The sequence below is a fragment of the Rhipicephalus microplus genome, chromosome 6 (assembly GCF_043290135.1).
Source record: "Rhipicephalus microplus isolate Deutch F79 chromosome 6, USDA_Rmic, whole genome shotgun sequence".
Lineage (NCBI taxonomy): Eukaryota > Metazoa > Arthropoda > Arachnida > Ixodida > Ixodidae > Rhipicephalus > Rhipicephalus microplus.
This window is the reverse complement of record NC_134705.1, coordinates 74,284,957-74,310,300: the sequence shown is the minus strand read 5'-3', so window position 1 is coordinate 74,310,300 and position 25,344 is coordinate 74,284,957. Positions and strand designations below refer to the sequence as shown.

Genomic DNA, 25,344 nt, shown 5'->3' with positions numbered 1-25,344 from the left:
TGTGGTGTTTTCTTAGAATATTGGCCACATTAGGAACCGAAGCTGAGTGCGTAAGGATGAGGTTAACACTGTTACGTGAAGTGTTTGCAGATCGTTTGTTGCTTGTGAGCAACTCTTTACGGTCAATGTTGTTAGCCTTCTTGAGGGCGTCGTCTATGATTCCCGATGGGTATCCTTGCCTCGTAAGAGCACCTCGTAGGTCTTCGCAGTTGCGAGCGAAATCATTGTTATCAGAGCAGATGCGTTTAAAGCGAATGGCCTGACTATATGGAATACTGGTTTTGCAGTGTTTTGTGTGACTACTATGGAAGTGAAGATACTGATGTCTATCGGTTGGTTTCCTATATAGTTTGGTCGTCAATTTTCGATTGCACAGTGTCACTGTGACGTCAAGAAAGTTGACACTGGTGTCCGAGTATGAGTGCGAGAATGATATATTTGGATGGGCATTATTATAATCGCTGATGAAAGAAAGAAGCTGGGATTCACCATGATGCCATACTAAAAAAATGTCATCGATAAAACGCTTGTAATAAAAAGGCTTCAAATCGCGGCTGGCAAGAAAAACGCGTTCTAGAGAGCCCATAAAAATATTTGCGTAATTCGGGCCTATTCGTGTGCCCATGGAAGTGCCGCTAACTTGAATGAAGTGTTGTCCGTTGAACTCGAAATTGTTTAGTTCGAGAATTAATTTGAGAAGCGTAGCTAGTGTAGAGGAGTCTATCGATTTGTCGAGGTCAGACTCGTTATACGCTTTTACAACAGCGCGGATACCATCAGAATGGGGAATGTTGGTGTACAAAGAACAAACATCGAGGATCACCAAAAATGACCCATCAGGAATGTCTAAATCAATGATATCATTTAAAAAGTGATTGGTGTCTTTAATGTACGAGGGAAGTGAAACCGGAATAGAAGAAATGAGGGTATCAACGTAGCGTGACAAATTTTCTGTCACCGTACCTATACCAGACACAATCGGTCTACCGGGAATGTTTTCTTTGTGAATTTTGGGTAGGGTGTAGAACCTACCAGCCACCGGGCTTAGTGGAATCAGCGTACGTAATGCAGACTGAGCGATTTTGTTTTCTTTTACAAGATCTGTAACAACATCACTGACAATGCGTTTAAATTCCGCTGTCGGGTCGTCATTTAGACGCCTGTAGTATGTGGTGTCATCAAGTTGTCTCTGGGCTTCACCAATATAGCTGTCAGCATTCAATACCACTACTGCACCACCTTTATCTGCTGGCTTAATTACTATATCATTGCGGCTAGCCAATGCTTTGATAGCCTGAGCCTCTTTAAAGGTGACGTTATGGCGGAAGGGAAAACGTGTTTTGTACGCTTGAAGTACATCATCCTGTACAGCTCGTATATATAAATCGAGGCATTTATCCCGTTGAGTGGGTGGTGTCCAGTGTTTACCAGATGGTAACGCGGAGTTGGTTTGTTCACTTGGTTGGCGGTTGAAAAAGTACTCGCGCAATCGCATGTTTCTTTCAAAGTTATGAAGATCGGCAATGAGCGTGAATTCATTGTAGCCGCCAGTTGCGGGACAAAAGTTTAAACCTAGCGACAAAACCTTAGATTCTTCAAGACTTAATTGATGACTAGATAAATTCACTATATTAGTAAGTTGCCCGGTATGCTTAGCAGGGTCGGAAACACTTCCATGCGCTTCGGAATACAAAGCAACGGGTATGTTATCCCGAACCATTTTCCTCCGCTTGACATGGTTAATTTCATTCAGCTTTTTCTGCCTGTACAAGTGGAGCTCCTTGTTTTCTTCACTGCTTAGGACATGTGTGGCACGCAGCTGTTTCTCCTTATTAGCTAGAACCTTCGCGGACGATTCATAATGCTTTGAAATGATCTCGGTCAATTCAATAGAAGCTCGTGCTAGCGTGTTGTTCCATTTAGTCAAATGTACACTCGACATTTCAGAAACCGCAGGTTTCAAGGACAGGCATAAGCCTTTAGGCGCAGTGGAAGTAGCAACATACATTTTCATAGTAGATGCATGCAATTCACAGCGCGTACGCTTCTCAATAACTTTACGAATTTTCATGAAATGAACGGATGCATTTAGATAAGCACTCTTACCGAACCTGGTGGTTCCTAGTCAGTTCATTTCATGGGATGGAACATCACGGTGTCCTCGTAAGTTGTACCTCGACTGAGGCATCGTGGCATTTCTGTTGATTGATGTGGGAGCTGGTCCGCGCGGCCCAGAATGTTGCGGCGGGTCGGATGATGTGTCGCGGTCAGGTAAATTCCGCAATCTTGTTCGGCCATTTTGGATCGTTGCAGCACCAGGCATCCTCCGGGGCTGTACGGTAGACGGTCTTTTAGGGCCGCTTGTAGTGGAAGTGCGATGTGAGGACACATTCGGCGCACAGTCAGTCCACATAGACGACCCCATATCTTTGGGGTTGTTGAAACATAATTGTCTAATATGGCATGCTAGCAGTGCGACACCCTCGAAACTTAGATGAAGTCCATCGGCTGCTAGAACATGGCTCGGAGGTAGCCATTCAAACTGGTGGTCCAAATAGGACACAAGTCTAGATCTTCGGCAAAAAACTCGAAGAAGGTGGTTGAAGTGACCCGCCTCCTTGTTGCAGTGACGAACCAAAGGTAGGTTAAAGCTCCCTCGACGACGATTCGTGGACCTTGGTAAAATCAAGCTTGCGTATATCCGCTTTATACATGGACGGGTGCTGGCGATGAAGCCAAGCACGTCCCTGTATCTTTCAAACGCAACACGTCCTGAGCACGAAGTCAAGTCATTTGTGCCCACATGAAGGATAAGGGTTTCTGTTGATTGTGGGACGAAGTCCAACAGCGAAAGAATGTCGTTGATCAAGGCACCACTTTGAGTGACGAAAGCGGGCGTTCCATCGATGAGCGGATCAAAATACTGGTGAAGATATTTGGCTTGGGAATCGCCCAATAAAACAGTGGATACGGATCCCTTGGGGAATTTCCCCACGATGCTCTTCGTCGTGACTTTTCCAGAACCCATAGTCGTGAATATTCAGCAGGAAGTTCAAGGGGTCTGGTACGTATAAAGAACACAAGCGAGTACACGTACGAAAGAGCAATACTTTTATGCCAACGTTTCAGCCGTGGCACGGCCTTCGTCAGGGAATAAAGAGTAGACAAGCAGATGCCCCTTTTAAGGGCCGTTGAAATCACACAATTGATCAGAATAGTGATTAGAAAGTGCGAAAGCAATACCAAAACAACATTGTCAGTATAATTTGATACGAGTATTGAGCAACAATATCGCTGTGGATAACTCAAGATATGAGCGCATAGCTTCAGCGTAGGGCAAATTTTTATGCGTAGGGCAAATTTTTAAAGCAATAAAGCACTTCATAAGCCAAGCGAATATCATGAGCACATGTCACGCACACTGTAAGATACCCGAGGGACAGTAAACAAAATTCAACTGGTAACTGAAGCGTCAAGTTTGATGCCAAACTACTGCATGCGCACATATAATAAATGGAAGCACACACAAAAAATATATATAATCAAACAAATGAGAGAAGAAACGATGGCATGGGTTGGGGGGCATTTAACGCATTCCTGTGATGGACAATGCTACATAGAAAGGAAAGTAACGCGTCCAACGCTTTCGTTGATGCCTGAGTGCAAAGTGTTGAACTTGTTAATGAGATAGGACTCGCGAACTTCTCGGTCATGATGAGTTTTAAACCCGGATTGTAATATTGTGGCTTTGATGTTTTCGAAAGAGTGCCCTGGCATCTGGACATGTTTTGACAGTGGAAGATGAGGAAGGTTAGAAGCATGGGCTCTGTGGTTGTTAAAACGTAACCTGAATGATGTTTCGGTATGCCCAATGTATTGCATACGGCAAGTGGAGCACTCAAGCATGTAGATAACATTAGCGCTGTCGCAAGTGAAGTCTCCGTTGATTTTTAAGGAAAAGTTTGATGCGGTGCTAGTTGCGGTATGAGTACTTGACATGTGGGTTTACCGCAGATCACGCAACCTGCATGATACATTAACATCATCGAAAATAATTAATCGGTCCAACTACAGTGGTTGCCATCCTTGCAATAAGCCCCGCTGCAAGGTTTGCCCGCACATGTCAAGTACTCATACCGCAACTAGCACCGCATCAAACTTTTCCTTAAAAATCAACGGAGACTTCACTTGCGACAGCGCTAATGTTATCTACATGCTTGAGTGCTCCACTTGCCGTATGCAATACATTGGGCATACCGAAACATCATTCAGGTTACGTTTTAACAACCACAGAGCCCATGCTTCTAACCTTCCTCATCTTCCACTGTCAAAACATGTCCAGATGCCAGGGCACTCTTTCGAAAACATCAAAGCCACAATATTACAATCCGGGTTTAAAACTCATCATGACCGAGAAGTTCGCGAGTCCTATCTCATTAACAAGTTCAACACTTTGCACTCAGGCATCAACGAAAGCGTTGGACGCGTTACTTTCCTTTCTATGTAGCATTGTCCATCACAGGAATGCGTTAAATGCCCCCCAACCCATGCCATCGTTTCTTCTCTCATTTGTTTGATTATATATATTTTTTGTGTGTGCTTCCATTTATTATATGTGCGCATGCAGTAGTTTGGCATCAAACTTGACGCTTCAGTTACCAGTTGAATTTTGTTTACTGTCCCTCGGGTATCTTACAGTGTGCGTGACATGTGCTCATGATATTCGCTTGGCTTATGAAGTGCTTTATTGCTTTAAAAATTTGCCCTACGCATAAAAATTTGCCCTACGCTGAAGCTATGCGCTCATATCTTGAGTTATCCACAGCGATATTGTTGCTCAATACTCGTATCAAATTATACTGACAATGTTGTTTTGGTATTGCTTTCGCACTTTCTAATCACTATTCTGATCAATTGTGTGATTTCAACGGCCCTTAAAAGGGGCATCTGCTTGTCTACTCTTTATTCCCTGACGAAGGCCGTGCCACGGCTGAAACGTTGGCATAAAAGTATTGCTCTTTCGTACGTGTACTCGCTTGTGTTCTTTATACGTACCAGACCCCTTGAACTTCCTGCTGAATATATATATATATATATATATATATATATATATATATATATATATATATATATATATATATCTTTGTCTATATATATACTTTTTTTGAGTTGGTAATTAGGAATTGTTCCACATTTCCGCGATCCCAGACCGGGATGAAAATGGAATAAAGACGATGCTTATAAAAATGGGTTGGGAATGAATCTGCGTGCTTTTTCGAGAATGAAGTACGTTTTTTTCTGCGTTTTTTCTGCGTGCGGAGGCAAATAGTTGAAACATGAGAAAGTCAGATAATCGAACTTCACCATCAAGCAGTTTTTTTAAAATGACTCATCTGATAACAAGCATGGTACATTTATAAGCACCGTGCCTACTGCAATTCTGTCATTATATTCAATGTTGATCTGAAGTTCGTCTCTATTCTTAGCGTAACCATGGTTCTGTGCCATTGGTACCCGCCAAGAGGAACTATGGTGGTGGCATAGCACATGGAGGAATTTAATACTGAGGAGAGGCTCATTGTATCTGAATGCACTGCGAGAAGTTTGGTGAAAGTGACGTCAAATTCATGTGGCAAACAAATTGGTATTAGGTAAAGAAAATGGCAGACGCTCCACGGCGTGCTCTTAGCGCTGGTTCGCTTATGCGCGGTGTTTTAGTCCGGGCGTAAACTTGGCGCGTATTGTGTAAGTTGCATGCTATAAAAAGTTGAGAGCACACGCTTCCGAGACTATTCGTGCATGGCAGGCTCGAGAGCACATTTCCAGTGCCCTTCGCTAGTCTTACGTACGTGTTTTTGGCGCTTACAAAAGTTATGGTTCCCGAAATTATTCGTGGATGGTTTTTGAAAAACAGCAGAGAAAGCACCAGCACGTGCCGTAATAGAAAACATTCAGCCCCTGCATCATCGTATTCGAACTAACCCGGCAGTGACTTACGCTCTTTGCTGGGCGTAAGGCTTTTTTTTTCCTTTCTCGTAACATGATTTCCGAACATACAGGCTGATCAGCGGTTCTTTGCTCGCTTATATGGTGTGAGCGTGGCAGTGCACATTTTAAAGGCTTGCTTGTTAGCTATTGCGTGAAACGTCAATTTAGTTAACTTTATGTCGAAACGAAAACATCAATGTACTGTAAAACGATCGGCGACGTATAGTTTGTACTCCCAGAGCACGCAGAACTAACACGCTGCGAGCGCACACAGGACAACACAAACACAGGTAGCACGATAGCAAGAAGAAAAGGGTATTGCCCTTCCGCATGGACAGAGCTTCGCGGTACGATTACTGCGACAAAAACGAAAGTTCGTTTATATTCCCAGTGGACACAATGATTAAGAACCATGTGAAGTTAAGGGATTCGCTTTAAGAAACTTTTCCAAGAAAAGTGTCACAAAGTATACCTAACTGCAATTTCTATGTAGAGGTGTGGAAATCAGTGAATTGTGCCATCACTATTCACACACTTAGGATCGACAAGACGACATATGTAGACCTTATAAAGCATAGTTATAATTAGCGTTGGTGCGACTTTAAAAATTCATTCCAGAAACCTCAACTGTCCAACGCGACCTTAAAAGCCGGAACTTTTGTTTCCTAATTACAAATATAGTTGTGGCAATAAAAAATACGCAACGTACCACATCGAAAATCAACAAGGCCCCTAGACTGAGTGGTTAGCTTTTGTAGATTGTCGTTTCTTTTTTTTCGTTTTTTTTATTTGGAAGAGTTTGCTTACTTCTTGTCCTAGTGCTTTAACCTAACTGCAGTTGTGTTTTAGGATTCATTGTAGTTATGATTTTGTTCGTTTCCTCTATGTCATAATTTTTTTCTTGTTCTAAGGCCTCGCATATACGAGTGTTCTAAGGCAGTGCTGAGAATGCGCGTGACTGTGGCTCTGCTCAACCATCAGAGCGTACAGCTGAGAGCTCCTCGTGCAAATACCATGCATTACTTTAGTTCACCCCTTTAATCAATCTCGTTTAACATCCAGTTCGTTTGCGCTGGCATCTAGAAATAACGAGAGCTTAGAAAACGTGACCAATGTTTTCGGTGGTGCTGTGCGCCACAATTTGTGAATCGCGTAAGCAAGTGAGCAAGATGGGATTGGAAATTCACGGTTTTAGTTGAAGAATACTGAACATGACGACACATGGGTCATAAAGATAGCTTTAAAAGAGCAATGAGCCGAAGTCCGGCGATTGCGTTTGCTGCAATCACTTCTGAAAAGGGGACTTTGGCTGTGGATTTAGGAGGCAAACGTTAATTTTGTGAGTGACATTGATTTCACACGTAAGAGGCTGAAATCAGGAAAGTGATACAAATGCTGAATCGCAAGTCGCCAACAGGGCCAGACGGGATCACGAACAGAATCCTTAGAAACCTCGACGACGCATCCATAGAACGTCTAACTGGTTTTGTCAATGAAGCATGGAAAGCCGGTAGGGTTCTTGAGGAATGGAAGCTAACTGAGACCGTACTGATTCCCAAGCCAGGAAAGTCTCCTAGCGTAGAGAATCTTCGCCCCATCGCCTAGACGTCGTGCGTAGGTAAGGTGGCAGAGCACGCGATTCTCAACTGGCTTAAGAACTACCTGGAGGGAAATGATATTTATACGTACAATATGATGGCGTATCATACCGGCCTTGCAACGCAGGATACAATGATGCTCATTAAGCACCAAGTCCTTGATAAATACTCTAGAGATAGGAAGGCTCCTCTTGACTGAGACTTAGAGAAGGCCTTTGACAGCATCTAGGACGAATGCATCTTGAAGACCGTGACAAACCTCTAGCTTGGGCCCAAGCTGTGCACCTACATCAAGTCCTTCTTGTCTGGAAGAAAAGCGGGGCTGCGCATCAGGAACTTCTTCTCTGGAGACGTACCACTCGGGCATCAAGGCATGCCCCAGAGGTCGGGAATTTCTCCGGTGCTCTTTAATCTCTGCATGATCAAACTGTTCAAAAGACTGGCTAGCGCATACGGCATCAAGTAGACCATCATAGCCGACGACACCACAATCTGGTGCGTTGGCGGCAACGAAGACCGGGTGCAAGATGCCCTTCAAGAAGCAGTCGCAGAGGTGGAATCGTCCCTGCGCCAAACGGGACTCAGATGCTGACCCGCCAAGTCGGAGCTTCTGCTTCATAGAAAATAACGAGGTGACCGACCTAAGGGATGGAAACGCGTCGTAGAAAGCGATATACACATTTACACGAGTGTCGGGGAGGAAATCCTGAGGGTAGACACCATCCTGATCCTCGGCATGCTTATTGAAGCAAAGGGCGGCAACGGCAGTGCTCTGCGGAAGATCGTCGCCTAGACTGACAACGCTTTAGACAATCAAAAGAATCTCCGGGAGACATAGAGGCCCTAAAGAAGACAATTTGTTAAAGATCATCATGGCGTATGTGCTCTGCCACTTTACCTACACCGTTGCCATGCACAGCTGTCTTAGGTCGTAGTGGTACAAGCTCGACGCGATTATCAGAAAGATCGCCAAGAAAGCACTGGCGCTTCCTGTACGCACAGACACTGAAACCTAGCTGGCGCTCGGTGTGCACAACTCTGCTGCCGAGATAGCGGAAGCGCTGCAACGCTCGCAGCTGGCTCGGTTGTCCACTTTGATGACTGGTCGGCGCTTACTTGACGAGCTAGGTTTGAACCCTATGGAGCTCGAAAGAAGTAGCGCGCGTGTATCAATACATATACAGGTAAACGTCATTGTTGTCCCAATACCCCGCAACACTCACTCTGTACACAATGAGGGACGTCGTCGGGCAAGGGCGATGGGTCTCCTGAAGCAACTGAGAAAAGGTGGCGTAAATGCAAGTTTTCTTGACGCTGCATCATATCGAAACGGCAAGAAGTTCACAGCGGTGGTCATGGACCAGACGGGCTCAACTATGAACTGCGCCACGGTACGCACAACAAACCCCCATGTGGCCGAACAGGTGTCCATCGCACTCGCTCTGGTAAATTGTAGTGTGAAGAGGTGTACAGAAACTCGAAATCCACAGTCAGAGCCTTTCAAAAGGGCCGCATACCAACACAGGCAGCCAGGATCTTGAGCAGCTCCACCAGCGATACGATTGTGGCTCACATCATATAATAATTCCCCGCACATGTCGGCTCCGTAAACGGCGTCGCACTGAACCCGAACGAATCGGCCCACACAGCAGCGCGCACGCTCACTGACCACGCTGCTCTCGGCCAGGGCGACAGATTCAGTGCCGACGACCTGGGACATAGAGACACACCTACTACACACAACGAGATTACCAAGTATTACTATATAGTGAGGTTGGCATTCCTAATGTCACATTCAAAACCCAATAGAGCGCAGGCTGTCTCATTGTGCTTACTTCAAACCTCCTCCCTTATTGTGCTTACTTCATACTCCTCCCTGCGGCACTCCATTTTCTTGAAGAAATGTGCGCGATAACACAGTACCTATTCTTACACGGAACTTCCTTTCAGACAGGTAATCTTTTAAGATGGTAATCAACCTGCCACATATACCGAAAGACAGTAGATCTTGCAATATTCCATATCGCCAGGCAGTATCATATGCCTGCTCCAGATCGAAGAAAACAGAGAGACAGTATTGATTGTGTACAAAGGCGTCACGTATATACGACTCGAGGAGGACAAGATTGTCGGTTGTGGATCTAGCTGTACGGAAACCAGACTGGCACGGGTCCGATATGCCATTGTATTCCAAGTAATAGACCAAGCGGAGGTTAATCATTTTTTTCAAACACTTTGAGTAGGCAGCTTGTGAGGGCGATAGGCCTGTAACTATTTACCGAAGAGGGATCTTTGCCCTGTTTAAGGATTGGTAGTACTATTGCCTCTTTCCAAGCAGAGGGTATTTTGCCGGTACTGAAAATCTTGTGGTAAAGTGCTAAAAGGCAGTTCAGGGTTTTATCAGGGAGATTCCTGATCATTTCATAAGTAATTCTATCAGAACCAGGAGCAGAACTTCCACAGGAACGAAGGCGAGCTTCAGTTCATATACTGTTAGTGGTTTATTGTATCCGTCTGATCGAGGCTTGTTCCGGCCCAGAGGTACACTTTCAGCTATGCTTTTGTGGCGTAAGAACTTAGTGGTATAGTTTTCTGAGCTTGACATTTTTTCGAAGTGTTCGCCAAGAGCGTTTGCCTGTTCTTCTATTGTATCACCGCAGTCATTCACCAAAGGGAAGGGATTTGGGCCTTGTCCTTTAAGTTTATGCACCCTATTATAAACATTGCTGACGTCTGTGTAGGAGTTTATTGAGGATATATAGCGTGTTCAGCTTTCCCGTTTGGCTATACGGCGAACACGCCTTCCATTCACTTTGCAACTTTTAAAGGTTATCAAGTTTTCTGCTGTTGGGTAGCGAGAAAAAACCCTCCATGCTTTGTTTTGCCGTTCTTTAGAAATTTCACACACCCGATTCCACCATGGCTTTGCGTTAACCTTATCATTCCTGGACTGCGGTATGCACTTTTTTGCACAAGTAAGAACATATTCCGAAATATAGTTGGCCATCTCTTCTACTTCCAAATGATCTACCTCTTCGAGGTGTAGTGTACATAGCTCTCTGAATTTCACCCAGTTTGCAACATGAAAGTTCCACTTTTTGGGATAAGACAGCCGGTCATCCCGTTGTTTTGTTACTAAAAGAGTTGGAAAATGGTCACTTCCATATGAATTATTAATAACTTTCCAATCTAAGTAAGGTAAGAGTGACAGTGACCCAATGGCTAAATCTATGCATGAATATGTATTGTGTGTGGTACTGCGGTATGTTGGCTCTGCCTTATTGAGCAGGCAGGCTTCAGATGCGAGAAGAAATTTTTCTATGGCACGACCTCTCGCATCACATTTGGTATCACCCCATAGCAAACTGTGAGCATTAAAATCTCCAATTAACACATATGGTTCTGGAAGCTGATCAATAAGCTTTTCGAACTCTGTTTTATTGAATGGTTCGTCAGGGGCTATGTAGATCGAGCAGATAGGTATAAGACGGTTGAATAGAATAGCGCGAACAGCCACAACCTCAAGAGAGCTTTGTAGCACAATGTGCTAGCATGCTACGCTTCTTTGTGCAATGATGGCCACACCTCCAGAAGAGAAATTGCCACCATTTCGATCTTTACAAAAAACCCCATATTGATTTAAGAAATTCACATGAGTCAATTTTAAATGAGTTTCTTGAACACAGAACACTTTTGGCTGATAGGCATTAAGCAAGTTTTTGATATCATCTAGGTTATTAGATAGGCCTCTGGCATTCCACTGTAGTACTTGTGTGTCCATTTTAGGTGTCTTTTGTGTTCTGTGCTCAAGGATGGAAAGTAAGATCACGGACCCTTTCCAGGGGCCGTGACACGAGATTTTTCTTTTTTGGATCGGTCGACAGAGGCGCGCCGATCCTTAGGCGCTGGCTGCGCCCTCATGCTCTGTGTTGTGTCCATTGCCTCTTGCGAGGCGCTGGACACGCGCTCTTGCGAGCGCTGCATTTGTTTTGAGGGTCTCGCCTCAAAGGACGAGACCTTCGCGGCCCCCAGCCCAGAGGTAGGTGGGTCTTTCTTGGATGGCGGAGCAGCACTGGCTGCAACCGCCGAGGGGGCGGATGGCGTCACCGCTGGCTCACTACGCGTGTGCCAGACAGGCGCCGGGGGCCGTCGTGTCACTGCCCCCTGACGCGCGACTTCGGCAAAGCTGGTTTCTGGCAGGTAGGACACCTGCCTTCGTGCCTCCCTAAATAAAATGTTTTGTTTTACTTTAATCGTGACGATTTCCTTTTCTTTCTTCCAGCTTGGGCATGACCGTGAGTATGCGGCATGCTCCCCGTTACAATTCGCACAGCGAGGAGAGTTTTCACAGGCAGCAGATGTGTGTTCGTCAGCACTGCGTTTCGCACAAGTTAGGCGGCCTAGACAGTTATGAAAACTGTGGCCGGACCGCTGGCATTTGAAACATCGGAGAGGGTTCGGTATATATGGCCTCACTCGAAGCTTGATGTACCCAGCCTCAACGGAGTCGGGCAGTAACTAGAATTGAAAGTAAGTATCAGGTGCTTAGTCTGGATTTCTTTGCCATCACGCCTCATCCTAATTCGTTTCACGTTGATGACATTCTGTTCGCTGAAACCCTCCAGGAGTTCATCCTCCGTCAGCCCTAACAGGTCATCATCTGAGACAACGCCATGGGTGGTGTTCATGGTTCGGTGTGGGGTTACTATTAATTTGGTATCTCCAAATTTCACTAGATTAGACAACTTTTCATATTGCTTCTGGTCACGGAGCTCCAACAGGAGGTCGCCACTTGCCATTCTCGATGCTTTATATCCTGGGCCAATGATTTCTGTCAAAGACTTCGAAACAAGAAAAGGTGAAATTGTTCTCACTGGTTTGCCGGGTGTGTCAGCGTGGACAACGTGAAATCGAGGATAGGATACTCTCTGGTGACCATAAAACCGGAAGACTTCATCGGTGCGCCCTCTTTTCTGAGGGCGATCACGGAGTGGGGGGAAGGAACTAGCCATAAGAAAAGGTTTCTTTACGGCAGCGGCGCCAGCCACCCACCATGGAGTCCTACAAGGGGACGCTGCAGGGTCTGGAAGCACAGGCCCTGCAGACGCCAGCTGTACACCACCACTATACCCGAATATGGTGTATCCAAGGTAGGGTAGCCACACAGGGTTAACCCTTGCCGCCAGGAAACACGGAAGTCAACGGAAGAGAGTAGAGGACAGGAAAGATTTAAAGTAAGAGAAAATACGAAGATGTGAGGGGGAGACAGGAAAAGGCGACTGCCGATTCCCCCCAGGCGGGTCAATCCGGGGGTGCCATCTACAAAAAGCCAGGGCCAAAGGGGTGTGTTGCCTCTGCCGGGGGGCCTTAAAGGTCCAATCACCCAGCGTCGGCTCAACCCACAGCATCCCCTTTTCCCCGGACACGGCAAAACCACGCACGGCTAGGCGTGGGAGGGAGTCAAAACTCCCCCGTTAGCTCGGGTCCATGGTGTCGCTACACACCAAACGCCTACTTGCGCAGGCGCCCCTGCGAGGATGATGGTTTGGTAACGTCGGAAACCCGAGTGGTGTAAATTGGTATTTCTGTATAGACTTATGCATATACAGAGAAACTAGTTCAAATTGTTTCTAGCCATCATGTACAACGTCTCTCACATAAGCAGATGGGCGTTGCGGTGTTATATATATTTGTTGAGTTGCCGCGGCCTACTGGCTACGGCTCGAAAGGAACGCACGTTGACACGGTTTGCGAAGGCAGGCAAAGAATGACGTTTATTAGCTGCAGAAGGGCGTTAATATAATATCGTGTTAGAGGGAGAGGAAGAAGCGAACAGAGCAAAGAAACTTTACTCATGCGCAGTGGACAGCCAGTCTGTGACACCGCAGCCGATACAACACTTCTTTCTCCTAAAAGTGAAAACGGTCAACTGGCTTCCGTTTACGCGTTGAGCGTCGTAGTACTTGAGCTAAGTCCTTGCGACTTCTGATTCGGTGGACTGACAGGCCGGAACTAATTCGGGGGCATGATGATCTGCGACTAAAGTTGGGGTACCCGACCGTTCTCGCAGACTTGCATCAGGGTGCGGCACCGCTTCTTCTGGGCTGACGGGTGGCTCGTCCGTGCGCACGTTTTCCACCGGGACCGGTGATTGCACTTCCGTAGACTGCAGACGGACTTGATCAACATGCCGTCGGACAATTGTTCCAGGCGTTTCTACGGTGACCATTCGCGTCCTAGATGTAGCTATCACCTGTCCTGGTATTCATTTACTTGCGGCACCGCAGTTGCGCACGTGCACATGGCTGTTTAAAGGGGGCACGCGTTCCTGGCTTGTACACGTGGCTCCACCACTGGACTTTGGGAAACAGGTATCCAGGCGCGATCTGATCTGATAGCCTAGAAGCATCTCCGATGGCGACTTCCCGCTTTTGTTGGGCGTTCTTCTGTAGCTCAACAACAGCCGCATCAATCTGTGCTCCAATTTTCCTCCCTTCATCTTTCGAAGGCCATCTTTCACCGTTCTTGCGGCTCGTTCGGCAGCCCCATTAGATTTTGGGTGGAAAGGGGCTGTCCTGACGTGCGATATGTTGTTTTGATGGACGAACGTTGCAAGTTCACGGCTAGTGACTTGCGTCCCGTTGTCGGAAACAATCGCTCTGGGCACGCCAAAGCGGCTAAATATTCATATTTGCAAGGTGTTTCAGCGCGCGAACAAATGAAAGAAGGACAGGGTAGACAGAAAGAGTGCTGACTTCCAACTAACTTTATTTCGCAGAGTGGCAAGAATTTATACGTCTAAAAAGGAAGATTACAGAGCATGAATGTAAAAAACAAGCCCAATCTACACACCAGTAACAGCACGTGTGACAGGTCCTCTAATGCCTCAAAGCCCAGCCAGGTAATCGCGTTCAGCCTGGGATAAAGCAACCGATGAAGTGCTTACGCATTTATCTCCTAGCACGTGTATTGTTTCTGCTTCGATAATTTCTCGGGTAAGTTGAAGCAGAAAAAATACACGTGCTAGGAGATAAAGCGTAAGCACTTCATCGGTTGCTTTATCCCAGGCTGAACGCGATTACCTGGCTGGGCTTTGAGGCATTAGAGGACCTGTCACACGTGCTGTTACTGGTGTGTAGATTGGGCTTGTTTTTTACATACATGCTCTGTAATCTTCCTTTTTAGACGTATAAATTCTTGCCACTCTGCGAAATAAAGTTAGTTGGAAGTCAGCGCTCTTTCTGTCTACCCTGTCCTTTTTTCCTTTGTTCGCGCGCTGAAACACCTTGCAAATATGAATACGCACCAACTAGCCCAAGCTTCCACTCTTGCGGCTAAATATGTCCCGTAAACAGTTGATTGTAGCCGTCGTGGTGGCTTCTTTGAGAGGGATTGCTTCTATCCACTTTGTATGGGAATCAGTTATCACCAGAACCATCATGCCTTCTATTGGTCCGGCAAAATCCACATGAATGCGTGACCACTTCTCCAGTGTTTGTGGCCAGCTTGCTTGTGGTGCGATTGGCCGCATGGGTAAATTATCGATGCAGCTCTTGCATGTCACTGACAGTCTCTCGATTTCTCCGCCCAGGCCCGGCCACCAAAACAATGATCACGCGATAGACTTCATCGCTGACGACCCTTGGTGATTTTCATGCAGGAGCTCCCGTAAACGCTTCCGTGGTTGGCGGGTACAACTCGGTGGCCCCAATAAACTAACTCGTACGCCAAGGAGAACTCCAGCCGGCGGTTAAAAAATGCCACAATGTCCGGCTCTATGCTCTTAGATATTCTGGGCCAAGCATGCAGTACGTAATGCTTGATGCGTGCGAGCGTCGAGTCGCGGTCTGTCAGGTGCTGTAGTTCGCATCGTTACTGTGCCTTCATCAAGGCTTTCCAAACAGAAACATACTCTTGTGGTTCGACAGCGCGACAGGAAACCAGTAGTGGAAGCCTGCTGAGGGCGTCCAAATTCAGCAACTGCCTTCCGAGAGAGTACTGAAGCTTGTAGCGATAACCGCCGAGATAAAGTTCCCAGCGTTGGATGCGGGACGCTGCCATAACAGGCGTTGGACGGTCGGCTCTGAGCAGTCCCAGGAGTGGTTGGTGGTCCGTCACTAGCGTGAATTCATGGCCGAAGAGGTAGTCCCAGAACTTCGTGACGCCAAACACGAGTGCCAGCGCTTCACGCTATAGTTGCGAGTAATTTCGTTCGGCTTTCGTAAGAGTCCTTGGAAGAAATCCGATTGGTCGATGAGCGCTGCCTTCTGTGTCGAACAACACTGCACCAATGCCATACTGTGATGCATCACATTCCAATTTCAGTTCTTTCAACGGATCAAATTGAGCAAGTACTTCTGCGTCCTTCAGACATTGTTTGGCCTTGACGAATGTCGTTTGCTGTGGGTGCTTCCACTCCCACCGTGCGTTTTTTTTCTAGCAAGTGAGACAACGGTGATAAAGTTGTTGACATATTTGGTAAGAATCTGGAATAGAATGTCAACATGCTGTCAAACGAACGCAACTTGCTCGCATTGCAAGGACTTGGTGCCGTCAAGATAGCTTCCACGTTCATTTCGGTGGGGTGCAGGCCATGTCTATCTATCCGATGTCCCAGATAAGCTACGAACGGTTGGCTGAAGCTGCATTTTTCATACCTCAGCTTTACGCCGTGTTCCCGGAAGCGATGCAACACTGCTTTCAGCCGAGCTCCGTTGTCTGGCACCTTTTGAGACACAAGCACGTCGTCCAAGTACGCTTTCACTCCAGAAAGACGGGCCAGCATAGTATCCATTTCCATCTGAAATATGGCCGGAGCCGAGGAAATACCGAACGGCAACCTGTTGTAACAGAACAGTCCCAAATGCGTGTTAATCATGCACAGCTTGCGTGCACCTTCGTCTAATGGCACCTCGTTGTAGGCATCTTTCAGGTCTAGCGTACTGAACAATTCCCCACCGCCTAATGACGCAAATATGTCTTGGATCACCAGAACAGGATATTGCTCCGTTTCACACGCTTGGTTCAGCGTGGCTTTAAAATCCCTGCAAATACGAACTGTGCCGTCCTTCTTAAGCACGGGCACTATTGGAGTCATCCAGTCCGAATGTTTCATGGGTGATATAATGCCCAGGGACACCAGCCGTTCCAACTCTTTCGCCACTTTGTCACGGAGGACATACGGGAGTGATCTCACTTTGCAAAACTTGGGAACAGCACCCTCCTTCAGCATCAAGCTGGCTGGGGGCTCCGTTGATCAGTCGCAGTTCCTCCGAGAAGACGTCTAGGTATTCAGCGCGATTGTTGTCGTGGCTGATGGCTTGCACTGTGCCTGGTGCCACCCCTTTTTCCACTTGCAGTACCGAAACTCCAGCCTTGTCCAGCATGTTTATGAGGTCTCGTCCGCACATGCTCGGTCCAACGCAGTCTAGTACTACGAGCTTACATTCAACCTCAACACATTGGTACGTAACCATCAGTTGAAGTTCACCTAGTACTGGTAGTTTTCCTGCGTAGCCCGAAAGGCTAAGCTGCAAAGGTTTCAATTTTGGCCAGTGGTTACGATACTCTTCGCACGATGCAACTCTGGAGATATTTCTTTCGTTTGGATGTTGGAAATTCGAGTATGGCAGCCACATTGTTGTCACTGCTTAGGTGTCACTGTTTCTTACAAAATTTTGTAGTCCAGGTATTCAATGATGCAGTGAGTAAACTGGCACGTTGTTCGTTTGAGTTTTACGTTCTCGGTTTTCAGAGCTTTTCATAGCGCCTGGAAGTGTCGTATAGGTTCATCAAATGTCTCTGAGTATAGGACCACATCGCCAATGTAATTAATAACATTGGTGAGCTGAGGTTTCGCTATTATTGATTTCATGGCTCTTTGAAAGGTAGCCGGAGCATTCTTTAACCCGAACGGCATTATCAACCACTCAAATTGACCACCAAGCGTGACAAATGCAGTTTTCTGAACGTCGTTGGTATGCGTATTGACATGCCAGTATCCGGACGTTACGTCCAATGTAGTGAAAAACTGAGCCTTTTCCAAGCGGTAAAAATATCATCTATACGTGGAATTGGTTGAAAGTTGGGTACTGTTATGAAGTTGAGTTTCCGGTAGTCAATACATATAGGAGTACTTCCTTCACCTTTGTTTTCCGCTAAAATGACAGGTGTGGCTTAGGGTGACAATAAAAAGCTCACAAAAACTTGCTTAATAAGCTGCTTAAACTTGTTTGTTAATCTCCGCTTTGTGTGTCTGTGAACATCGGTGTGGTGCTCGATCAATAGGGACAATATTGGTAAGTACGATCCCATGTTGCTCAGAAGTGATGCACCCAATATCCGTCCAATGTTTCAAAGATATCGTCATGCTTGCTTGAAAGAGAGTCGAGTGGCACAGACTTTTGCTCTGGCAAGTTTTATGAAGTCAGGGTTCGCATCAGCAGGGTTTTCTTTTCACTGTGATGCGGAAGGTTAAAATTCTACATGTTTGTGTCACTGATGTGGTTACCAGATTTACAGAAAGATTGAAGTACGAAGCGCTGTCTAGGCTAAGAATTAGTTGCGTTCTTATGCCTCACAGAACGTCTGTTGTACATGCAAATTCTTCGTGACGTTTCTAATTTGTGACAGATTGTATACGCGACTCAAAGGTCAAATGCTTGGAGCAACTTGCTGCCCCATGATGTTAGAGTCTGTCATCAACTGAAGTTTTAGCTGTTTGTACACATCCTCGCTGATACAAGGAATTGTTGCTCCTCTATTGAGAATTGCAGTTACTGGTTTTCCAGTGAGAGCCCTGAAACTCTGGGTTGCCGTCCTCGTTTCCCCGTCCAATCTCAATAGCGGACACATTGCTGTGGTGCGGACATTCACTGTGCCAATGAAACTGCCGTGGAAAACCAGCAGCTGAGCAGTATCTATATTCGGTTTACGGGACACGTGTTCGAGCAGTTAATGTTCACTGCTGCGTTCTGCTGAAGAGACGTGAAGCACTTGATGCAGGACTAACGTTACGAGTTAAGAAAACTCCTGTCACCCGTTTTAAAGATGTCTCCACCCATTGAGCACCAGTGAGCCACTCTAATGCCGAGTTGAAAGACAGCTCGGCGAGTGCCAGAACCACATAAGGACGAACACCATAAGTCAGTGCAGAAAAGATGTAGCACTCTTTCAGGTCAGCCAAGGAACCCAGTCGCCTTTGCTAGTCATAGTAGTCCTTGGTGGTCTGCCCTCTTTTCAGTCGTTAGTGAATGAATACATGGAATGCATCTCCGTCAGTCGTAGCAAAGCGGGCTTGCATGTCGCGGTTGATATTGCCCTAAGTTGTCTCGCCGTTACCGAAAATCTGTCAGGTACCACTTGAACGATTCCCCTTCAATGTATTCGCTGAATTGACTGACCCGATCGCGGTGAGCCCATGACGCCTCGGCTGCCTTCATGTAGAAAATAACAAGCCACTTGTCGATGGTGACGTCTTCTGGTGTTCCCTTAAACTTATGTATGTTGAGCGGAGGCTTCGGCCTGGCCAAGGCAAGTTGATGAGGTCGATCTTGTCGATCTGTGTGACGCTACAAAATGGACACACGTCGTGCTCCCAATGATTCTGCTGATAATGATAATGATTACACAGCCGTGGCTCGTACCCACTCAGAGGAATTGGCCCAGAATTGATAACTTAATTCAGTAAGATTTTTTTATTCAATATCGAAACCACCCACTGAAGAAAAAAAGAAAGAAAAAAAGACACCCTAGGCAGAATGAAAGGAGTGCAATAGTTGTTTGTCACTTGTTCAGATCAGACAATCATTCATTACCTAGAATAGGAATCAGCATGGTTAAACAAAGCTCCTGTGTATGTCGGATTATTTCTGCAGGAATAATAGTGACGCAATTAAAAGCTTAATTCTTTCAATTTCATTAAAGTACTTGCAAACTGCATAAAAACGTTCTCGTGGCTGCAGCCCAGATTGGAAGCACGGAAGGAAAGTATATTTCCTATTGTGAAGCTCAGCTCCAGGCTAGCGAATGGGAGGACTAAGAATGTTTTCCTGAGCAATTTGTATCGGCGACATTATAAAAATAGTGCTATATTGTTTCTGATTCTGAACAAAAGTTGCATAGCGGTGATATCGCCAGACCGGCCCAATACTTGCTTTATGCTTGTTGTTTTTCACCTATTGACCGTGGCGCATATCCATCAAGGGAGATTGGCCAAGAATCGAGTGGTTTTAAAAATTATTGTTCAGATTTAGAATAATGGAGATATAGTAGAAAGATTAGCGATAACCTAGGAACGTGTGGTGCTTGATCTAACGCATACATATATTTAAATAAGGAAACGGGTTTATTCTTAGAATAGAGCAATAATCTGATTTTATAGGTATATAATCTTGTAGACACGTTAGGATAATGAAACAGAATAATTAGTCAACCTATTAGTTTCATCAGTATAGTCCCAGGTGGCCGCGCATACTGTCGCATTAGAGAACCCAGAAATGAAAGCTCCAAAAGACAAAATGACAGGCACAGATAAGTCAATACCAATACCACGTAATGGTATTTCTAAAAGGGTTTTTCGTAATGTGTTAAACCACCTGCAGGTCAAACAGAAATGATCTATTGTTTCAAGTTCATCACAGAACGCGCACAGAGGCGAAGGTGCCTGAACATATCTGTGTTAATAAAAATATAGATTTGGTACCCGAAAACGCAGAATTCTGATAGATACTTCTTGTTTACGAGTGCTGCAAAAGTCTCTTCGCCAGGGATATAATAAACGGCGATATTCAGTAGAGTGTGTTTGTGCTGGACCTCTAAAGACTTCCATAAGCGTATGTCTGCGGAATCGAGCAGTGGTCACATAAGCGGATAATGGACAGCGTGGTAGAATTAGTTCGCTAATTTATGGCTTAGCTAAGGAATCGGCTATTTCATTCAGAAATAAGCCTTTATGTCCAGGCACGCAAACATATCGGACTTTTCTCAAATGCGCAGACACTAGTGCACGGAACGCCTTTGTTATTTGATTATCAGACCAACAGAAAGTGCCGCACAGAGAGATAAGGAATCTGTTATTATGACAGCTGATGTAATTGCTATATCTAACTTGCGTAAGGCGAGAACTACTGCCAGAAATTCAGGCACAAAAACGGGTATGAAATTGGGTAGTCAAAGGGAATAAATGCAATCTAAAATCGGGCTGAAAATACCAACCACTGACTTTCCTTCACATTGCGATGCGTCTGCAGCAATAATAACGTTTGTTGTAATACTGCACAGGTGATCTTGTAGTAAACCATCCAAAATATTATGTTGAAGTAATTTGGCGTTATTAGGAAAAATATCATCAAATTGAATTTCCACAGGGTATGAATTATCACGTCTCGACATGATGTCACATATACGTACGTTTAGAGGCTTGAGTAAATTTTGCACAAATATAATTGGTGGGGCGTGAAATCGCGGCCATCTAGCACCGGAAAATGATTCTGGGTGGAAATAAAGGCTCTGTCTGAAGGTCGTAATGGTGAATCATAAATTCTTAAGAATTTCTGAACAGTCAGAAGGCGAATTCTACAGGAAAGAGGAGGGACCTTTGATTCGAGATACAAAACATTGTTAGCAACTGTTTTGGGAAGGCCAAGGCATAAGCGCAAACCTTCTCTTTCCAGAAGAACTATATGCTGCAACTCGTAAGCTGCAACTCCAGAGAAAAGTGCACAACCGAATTCCAAAATAGGACGCACGTACATGTGATATATCATTACTGGTGTGTCTCTTCTCATACCTATGCGGTAGTTGCTGAGCCTACGCAATATGCTAATGGCCCGCACACCTTTTTCGGCGATACATTCGCTATGACGTTGCCAGTTAAGCGATGTGTGATAAAATACTCCAGGGTATTCAACAGATTCTACTTGTGGTAAATCCTCATATTGGTAAAACAGAGACATGTGTAACGGGTATTGCAGAGGGAAAACAAGGAGGGCACATTTACTCAGATTAGGTAGAAAGCAGTTCCTACTGAGCCAGCTCTCCAATGTATTAAGGTAAGTGTGCAGCCGTTCATATAAGGTCTGAATGCTATCTGACATTGCAAAAACACAACATCGTCTGCATAAACATAAGTTGTTATGGCCTGTTTATGTAGAATGGTGCTCATTAGTAAATTAAGTAGCACCGGGGAAAGCACTGAGCTTTGCAGTACTCCCCTCGTTTGTGTAAGAGTATATGATGAAAATCCATGTTTAAACAATAACATTTTTGTCTGCAAGAAAATTGTAAGCTCACGCTACTACGTATGATGGAAAATCAAGGTATTCTAATCGATCAATCAACATACAGTGCTCCACGGTATCATATGCTTTAGCGATGTCTAAAGTAACTAAAGCATGCACATTTGTTATGTAGCGAAGCTCATTGAAGCCGACTTTCTAAATCAACGTGGGCATCCCAAGTTGAACAACCGGCCCTGAAACCAATTGAATAGGGGCTTAGAATCGACCTCACGGTAATAAGTAAATAATTCGTATGCTGATGATTCTCTCAACCAATTTCACAAAATTTCATGTCAGTGCGATTGGCCCTATGTTATACAACATGTATGCTTCATTTTCGTTTTTGAGCAACAATATAATTTCGGCAAGTTTCCATTCTGCATATAGTTGCTGTCGCAATAAAAAACGAACAACGTAATAATATTCACAATAGGCGAGTAAATAACCCGAGCACCTTATTTATTTGTGATGAGGCAGCGTGCTGCCCACGGGCCACGGGTTTCGGACTCCTTGTTAAAGCGGGAGCTTGCACAATACGCTGCAGTAAGCGAAACGCGCTTTCATGTAACGCTGTTGCGGCCCGCTCATGCTGATAGTCATCCTTCAAAGAAAAGCAAGCAAGGCGACTCAAGCGCAGCGGAAGAGATCACACGAAGCATGTGCGCTTGGGCCGATTAGCTTCGATGCGCGGCCGCGCCATGTGCGCGAGCGCTCCGTGGAGCGCGGGCACCTCAGACATCGGGCAACACTCAGATGCAGTCTTATGTCCCTCCCCCTCACCCACCCCCTTTTTTCAATTTGAGACGCGGCTGACATTCGATGACGTGGGTGAACTCAGACGTGCGTGAGATTCGTTTTGATAACTGAGAATCGTTAAGCTTCTGAAGTTGGCTAAATCGGGCGCTATTTTTTCTCCAAGAGACCTATGTTCAACTATATTACGCTTTTTTTCACAACAAGGGCGTATCTATGAGTCATGCAAGACAATTATGTGGATGCACTTGTTTTTCACGCATGACGCTTTTACAGCAGTGGCTACGTGGTTCAAATTGGCGCAGTATTCTTCTAATTTATTTGGAGAACGTCGTTATATGCTTTTAGTCAGTGAATCTCGGTAATTATCAATAATTGCTCATAAAACTTTCAAAGTAATAAATCTAGCAAAAGATCTTCAATACAAACGTTGCAGCGCTCGCTCAGAAACGTTTTATTGTTAGCCAAGTTGACTCTTCCAATACTTTTTTTCTTTCCGTAAAGTGCCTGACTTAGAAAAATACAGCCTCGCTATCACCTAGTGGGTGATGTTTTTAGTGCTCTAAATGTAAGCCTGGACGAATTATCGAAGACTTCTCCATTTGCAGTTACCGAATGAACGGAATAATTAGACCTCTGGTGAAATATTCAATACGCTGCCAAATCGGACGGAGGTGTTCTGCTCCTTAAAGTCGCACGCGATAAGCTCATTTGAGCCGTGAGGAATGCAGTGACGTTCTATTTAACGTGAGCTAAGTTGTCACGTGTCTGTTTCTGTCCGTTTTTTTTTTCTAACGGAGGCAAAGGAACGATTGGAGAGACCATGCGAAACAAAACAGGTCGATTGAAGTGACTACGAGGTGGCAATGATTGCATTGAAATGTAAGCGTTTCGCGCCTTCCAAGTATCCGTACACTCTGTGAACATGGCGTTTCCTTTATCTACCACGGTTTTACAGCGAAAGCTGTAATGAGATAACTTTTCGGGTCACGCGCTGTGTGTAACTTCTTGACAAACTTGCCTTAGGCAAGCGTGACCTAGCACCAATGGCACAGTGGGGCTCGAACCAGGGTCGGCTGGGTGCCAGCCCAGTATTCTAGCACTGAGCCACACCGGTGCTTGGGACTTATTGGCAAACTTGCTTTAGGCAGGCTTGATGTCGGGAAAAAAATCGCGTTAATACGACTTATGAAGCATTTTACAACAGTGAAAAATCAACCAGTCGTCGCACAATGCGTATACTGTTACGAGTGGACCGTCCAATGCTTCAAATCATTACAGAAGCTTTTTCTTGGTTCCCTATTAACTGTGGCGCATACCCACGTCAGTCACAATTCCTCATCGTCGTCAGCCACTGCATGGACAATTGGCACAAAATTCCTTGCAAGTGTTTAGCGCATACCACGCTTATCAGGAGAATGACTAAAAATAGCATAGCGAATGCCGGCCTACTACCCAAGAGTTTATTATTATTGCCCTAGTGGGTGCTAAGCAATTGTGCTTGCAGTAGTTACCCAAAGAGTGTTTTGAAAAGGCTGTGAAAGGCCACTATTCTAGCTTTCGCTGTAACTGTCTTGCGCCTACTGCGCAGGCCTGGCGTTTTTTTTTCGTCTTGCCTGTGCGGTTTCCGCAGCCGAGCCGAGGCGACGTAGTGAGGTTAACGATGCATTTGAATAGTTGACCGAAGAAGAGTTCCGACAACGCTTTCGTCTGTCAAAACGAGCAGTGCGGATCTTGCGCGAAGAACTTGAAGCTATCAATGGATGCCAGCGAGCCAGTGGGCTGGAAATATACACAAATGTCAAAGAGAAAACCCCCCAGTTCATTTGACGGTCGCTCACCTGTGTGCGTCTTTGATACTGGTGGCGTCGCAACGGGCCTCATGCAATTACTGTGCCTCAGTTCGCTCTCCGTTGTCGTAGCCAGCCCATCTGTCTGTCGATATCCGCTGTCATAGACAGACAGACCGACAGACAGACAGGCAGACAGACAGACAGACAAAAAGACGGACGTACAGACAGGCAGACAGACAGACAGACAGGACGGTCGGATGGATGGATAGATGGACGGACAGATGGACGTACGGACGCAGGGTTCACGGTTTACCGATTAGACCCTTTCAAGCTTCGCCCCACTCATCATTCACTCCGGGAATATACTGTGATTTTTTTTCTTTCTGGGCAGACCCGTCATGGTTAAACGCGCCACTAAGCACTTGCCACAGCCGCCGCCGGTCCGCAACGGGGAAGCCGGGCTCAGCTCGGTGGCTTTCGCTGCGAGCTGAGGTCTATGAAGGTGAGCACAATCGCGCGCTGAGCCTCGAAAATGAGGAGGGGACGCTCTTTTTGGCTACCGGTTGAGGTGCCCTCCACCATGATTTCGCTCGACTGAGCCAACAGCTTCAAAAGTAGCGCCGTTTGAACTTAAATTGTAGTGGAAACATGAGTAGAACAATTGATTGAAACGGGGTTGTACCTAGCGCCACCGGTTAACATGAATGGATGTATGCTATGAAGGTCCACTTTACAACGGGCTGGTAAAACGTATGCCACCGTGCTCGCAAAAAGAAAAAAAAACACAAAAATAAATATTTCTTTTTAGGTTGCCAAGCGCCTTGCATACTTCAATAAAATAATTCTTATTAAAACAAAAGAAAATATAAATTTGTCGTCCATCTCTCTGCTTCTTGAGGCAGAATGACCTCATTTTCCCACTATTTCTGTGCT

General features: G+C 45.6%; 1 pseudogene; it reads right to left on the bottom strand.

Annotated features, from left to right (window-relative positions):
• Window positions 1–16,996, bottom strand: part of LOC142761721 (uncharacterized) — a 76,356-nt pseudogene extending 59,360 nt beyond the window's left edge.
• Window positions 16,997–25,344: the final 8,348 nt, after the last annotated feature.